The 5,807-nt window shown below is 35.1% G+C and overlaps 1 pseudogene; it reads right to left on the bottom strand.

Moving 5' to 3' along the window:
• Positions 1–600, bottom strand: LOC150032125 (secreted RxLR effector protein 161 pseudogene; annotated as a pseudogene).
• Positions 601–5,807: the final 5,207 nt, after the last annotated feature.

Here is a 5,807-nt window from a genome sequence, read left to right as displayed (position 1 = left end):
CTAAGAAATATATTCAACTTTCGTTGTTGACAATGCTACAACATCCTGCTTCTTTGATGCCCACGAAACTGCTCCAGAACCTATATTAAATACATACCCAGAAGTACTTTTCAAATCGTCAATATTTCCTCCCCAATCACTATCACTGTAGTCAACAAGAACATTATTCACATTCCTTTTATAGTGGATTCCATGATCAACAGTTCCAAGAATATATCTAAGAACTCTCTTTCCAGCTTCCCAATGGCTTCTCTTTGGTGATGCCATAAATCTACTCAATAAACTTATTGAGAACGTAAGATCAGGTTTAGTTGTAGTTAAATACATTAAACTTCCAACAAGACTTTTATAGATGGTGGCATCAAAAGCTTCATTATCATCATGCTTGCTTAACTTTAAACCCAGTTCCATAGGAGTACTAGCAGGATAAGCATTCTCTATTTTGATTTTTATCAACAAATCTTTTGCATACTTCTTTTGAAAAATTGCAATCTCATTATCACCTTGTTTAACTTCAATACCAAGAAAGTAATGAAGTAAACCCATATCATTCATCTCAAACTCTTTCTTCATGCTTTCTTTGAACTCGTCAATCATCATGTTTGAATTTTTCGTAAAAGATTAAATCATCAACATATAGACAAATCATCAAGAAATTACCATTTTCATCTTCTTTGGTGTAGAGAGCATGTTCATATGGACATATTCTGAAACCATCCTTCAAGAAAAAATCATCAAAACGTTTGTACCAGGCTCTCGGTGCTCGCTTTAGCCCATACAATGCTTTCTTCAATCGACACACCTTATTTTTTTTCTCCAATTTTGGCATAACCAGAGGGCTGCTCAACATAAATTTCGACCTCTAAATACCCATTTAGAAATGCTGACTTGACATCCATTTGATGAACTTTCCAGTTATTTTGTGTTGCAATGGCTAACATCAAATGAACAGTCTCCAAGCAAGTTACTGGTGCAAAAACTTCTTCATAATCCACACCAAACTTTTGTTTGTAACCTTTTACTAAGAGTCTGGCCTTGTATTTCTGCACTTCTCCATTTTGCTTCAATTTTGTTCTATAGATCCATTTGACTCCAAGAGCTTTTCTATTATCTGGTAATTTGACTAACTCCCATGTCACGTTTCTTCTGATTGCATCAATCACTTGATCCATTACATCTTTCCATTTCTCATTTTGAATTGCTTCTTCAAAGTATATAGGATTAACATCTACAAATAAAGCAAAATTAGCATGTTCATCATCTTATATTCTTCTTGAAGTATTATAGATCTCTTGAATATTTCTTGTCTTCCTTGGAATAGTTTCTTCATCACTTGTGGAGTATGAAGAAGAAGGTGAAGTCAGTGGTTGAGTCTCTTCAAGCTCCAAGTCTCGAGCATCTTCTTTGCCATTCATGTTCACAAGTAATGGATTCTGGTCTTTATTTGGTGCATCCTATTGCCATAATTTTTCTTCATCGAACATGACATCTCGACTAATAATAACTTTCTTACTTATAGCGTTGTATAATCTGTAAGCCTTAAAGTTCTCACTATACCCAACAAAAATGCATTTTTCTGATTTATCATCTAGTTTCCCTCTTTTCTCATTTGAAATATGAGAGTAAGCAATACACCCAAACACTCTTAGGTGACTAACAGTTGGTTTCAATCCGCTCCATGCTTCTTGGAGAGTAATACCTTGCATACTTTTAGTTGAAGCTCGATTTAGGAGATAAACAGTACAAGTTACTGCATCTCTCCAAAATTGATCTGGAAGCTTCTTGGCCTTCAACATACTTCTTGAAAGTTCAATTATTAATCTCTTTTTCCTTTCTGCAACTCCGTTTTGTTGAGGAGTTTTTCGAACAGTCTTCTGATGCTTGATTCCATTTTCCTTCAAGAAATCTGCAAAGACTATATATTCTCCTCCACGATCCAAACGCAATGCTTTCAATTTCAAGTTACTTTCATTTTCCACCATTGCTTTGAATGTCTTGAACCATTCAAAAGTAGAGCTCTTTTCTTTTAGCAGATAAATCCATGTTTTCCAACTGTAGACATCAATAATTGTGAGAAAATAATGATTACTTCCATGTGTAGTGGTTCTCATAGGTCCATACACGTCTGGATGGACAAGCTTAAGAGGTTTTGATGCTCTCCAAGAACCTCCAGTCAGAAATGAATTTCGATGATGCTTTCCGAAAACACATGCTTCACAAAGTTGATATTCATTTTTAATATTTGGCATTCTTCTTACACAATGTTGTTGACACATGTGAGACAAAGTGTCAAAACTCAGGTGCCCAAATCGACAATGCCACAACCATGAAGAGTCATTTACTAAAGTCTCAAAACAAACAAGTTTCTCATAGCATATTTTAATTGGAAACAATTCGTTGTAAGTCATGCGTAGCTTCATTATGAGACCTCCATTCTTGGTTCTAATCTCACATATGTTATCTTTAAAGATAACATCGTGTCCTCTTAGGAGAAGCTTCCCAACACTTAAAAGATTGTGTTTGAGACTTGAAACATAATATACATCAGTAATTCTTTTTGCTCCCTTTTTTATCTTGACAAGAATATCTCCTTTTACTTTGACCTCAAGCTTCTTATTGTCACCAGTCTTCACTACATTTTGATGAGATTCATCTAAAAATATAAAAATTTCCTTTCTTTCTGTCATGTGGTTACTGCAACCACTATCAAGATACCATATTTCCTCAGTGCTTGTTTCTTAGACGTTGAATGTGAGGAAGAGAAGACCTTGATAATTATCCTGTTACTCATGCATTAGAGTGGTTTCTGCTTGATTAGAATTAGCCTTCTTAGACCAACAGTCTACTTAAAAATGTCCGTAACATCTACAATTGAAACATTGTATGTGAGAAAAATCTCCACGACCACCACTTTTGCCTCTTCCTCTATTTGAACTTCTTCCCCTTTCTCTATTTGAAGAAGATTGATTGTCTCTGCTCTCTGACTCTGAATTTGTTACGACGTTGGATAGTCCATTGCCTCTACCGCCACGTCCACCTCTTTTTCCACCAGATCGTCCTCTAGAGGAGGATTGCATATGAAAAGCTTCTTCTAAAGAAGTAGAATCAAACAACTTCAATCTGAGCTCATGAGATTGAGGAGATCCCATTAAGCTATTGATGGAGAGAGTTGATGTTGGGTTTTATGTCCTAAAAACTCGCAGTTTGTAAAACAATAAACATCTTCTATAATCAATATACTTGTTATTGATTTCATAAATTGTATGAAAGTTTAAATCCAATAAACTAAGACCCATGACTATTGTATGAGTACTTGAACTTTATGCGGAGACATAAGAGTAGATCGGGTTCGAGTAAATAGTCAAAATGATCCATGGTACATGAATGAGATTGGGTACCTTATTCTGGTAACACCATTGGATGTGACCTACTCTGTAGTTGTTACAAAGAGTTGTAAAGTGCAACATACAATGTGATCCTAATTCCTAAATGTTATGACATGAGGAGTGAGGGCATCCTATGCAATGAGTTTGCAAAAGATCAGGACCAAGAAATAAGTCACTCTTACTTTATAACGTTGTTTACTGTTTAAGACTGACTATTTCATCTAGATGACCTAGGTAACTCGATCTTAATCTTGAGCTAACTATGAACTTCTGTTTATTTGGGATTACCCTTAGATTTGCATAGCTGAGGGTTAGTTCAATAGCGCTAGCTCAATAAGACTCCCATTTCAGGGGTAAGACTAGATAGATAGATGGGGACATAGGGTGCAAGATAGAGTTCATGCCTACCCGATTTAGGGATATGAGAAAGGTTGTTCTCTCAAGTACTGAATTCAGGTCTTGAACAAGAGGTCCCACCCTCTCACTGGGCTGAGAGAGTTTAGTTTAGTGATTGGATCACAAACTAGAGGATCAGTAGAGACTTGAGGAATAAGACGTAATCTCTGGGGTAAAAAAGATATTTGACCTAGCCGTTATTACGAACAACCTGTGAAGGGTCACTTGTTGATTATGGTTAAATCATGTGGACATATTATATCTACAGTGAGAAGAGTGCAACTGTGGGCTTTAATGGAGTGACCAATTAGTTAACGAATGGAGATTAATTTGGTCTAATAAGTTTAGCCAGTTAATCTCGGATCGTTGAAGACTATGATCTGTAGGTCCGCAAGGTCCCCCTACTAGCTCGTAATGGACTAGCTCTAGAAAAACGTGATAAGTTAATTTAAAACATTCAAATTAGAATTACGGGAATTAGTAATTATATGTTTAATTTTAGAATTAAACAGAATAGGAGAATTTATATATTTAAATATGATTTAAATATATAAAGATGGATAAGTGTTAAAATTAATTTCATATTTGATATTAAATTAATTAAGTTTTATTTAATAATTAATTTATGAAATTAAATAAATTTTTCATTTTAAAGTAAAAATAGATAAAATTAAATTTTGATTTCTTTAGATAAATTTGAAAAAGGAAAACAAAACAAAACACTTAAATGGAAAATGAAGATTTTCCGTTATCCATCTTTTAAAGTAGCTCACACAAGAAGCAATATCTTTGCCTTGTCTTCTCCAAGCATGAGCTGCAACTCATGCAATTCATGCAACTCTTTTCTTTGCATGTTGATCTGCAATATAATGAAAAAATTGGAGTGAAAATCGGGTATCCAATCTATTGAGATGTTGAGAGAAATTTTGGTTTGAAGAAAGAATTCTTCAACTAGTTTTCTACAGTGAGCATATCTCCTTCATCCCTTGATTCAAGCTTGTTTTGAGTCCCACAACTCAATCTAGAGCACCAAGAGAATAGTGGGGAAGATCTTAAAGTGGTCTGCAACAAGATTTGGAGAAGATAGTAGTTGGTGAAGGAGCTTTGAAGAAGTTCTACAAGAGTTATGTCTTGAAACTCACTTGTTTCTGCAAAGCATGCTTTATATTTTGCAAAAATTAATGAATTTGAGTGCTTAGATGATCCTTATTCTTCTGCTACTGTTGATACAATCCTACAATTGGTATCAGAGCATCAAATAAGCATTCAATTCGGTTTAATTTTTGTTTGATGGATGTTTTATACGAGAAATATGAAACTGGTGCACTGATATGGTTTTCTGAGTTTTAGCTGTTTAATTCTTTTTAATTTTTCATTTAAATTTTTAATTGGATCTTGTTTGATGAGCTTTTATGTTTCCTAAGAGTATAATTTTTTGGAGTCATTAGAGTTGAAATTAAGCTATAAATTGAAGAAACAAGCAAAGAGGTCGAGTTGCAGTTCTAGAAAATCAGACTCTATTCTTATCATTGTTGAGGTTTTAGTTGCTAAACGATCGTCTAGCTCCAGACACTACACAATGTGAAGAATATCTAGACGATCGTATAGAAATGGGCACTGGTCATTGTGATGTGGAACGCTAGACGATCGTATACCTACGGGAGCTAAGCGATGCGTTTAATTGGCTATACGATAGTATTAAGCGATCGTTTAGCTTTGGCATGAGAACTAAACGATACATTGAATTTACTATACGATGGTACTATGAGATCGTTTAGCAACGATGCACGCTAAGCGATGCGATGAAGTGCTACGCGATAGTACTAAGCGATCATTTAGAAGCGGAGCTAAGCGATCGTGTAAACGAAGTGCTAAACGATGTGTTGAAGTTTCTATGCGATGGAACTAAACAAATCGCTTACCTACGATGCTGAATGACGCGATGATGTTCTATATGATGGAGCTAAGTGATCGTTTAGCTATGGCGGATACTAAACGATGACATGAAAGCGCTAGACGATGGTG

Source organism: Benincasa hispida, chromosome 12, assembly GCF_027475165.1.
Source record: "Benincasa hispida cultivar pf3 chromosome 12, pf3_genome.v1.1, whole genome shotgun sequence".
In the NCBI taxonomy this organism is placed as follows: domain Eukaryota; kingdom Viridiplantae; phylum Streptophyta; class Magnoliopsida; order Cucurbitales; family Cucurbitaceae; genus Benincasa; species Benincasa hispida.
Note: the sequence above shows the minus strand (reverse complement) of the source record. Positions and strands in the feature narration are given on the sequence as shown.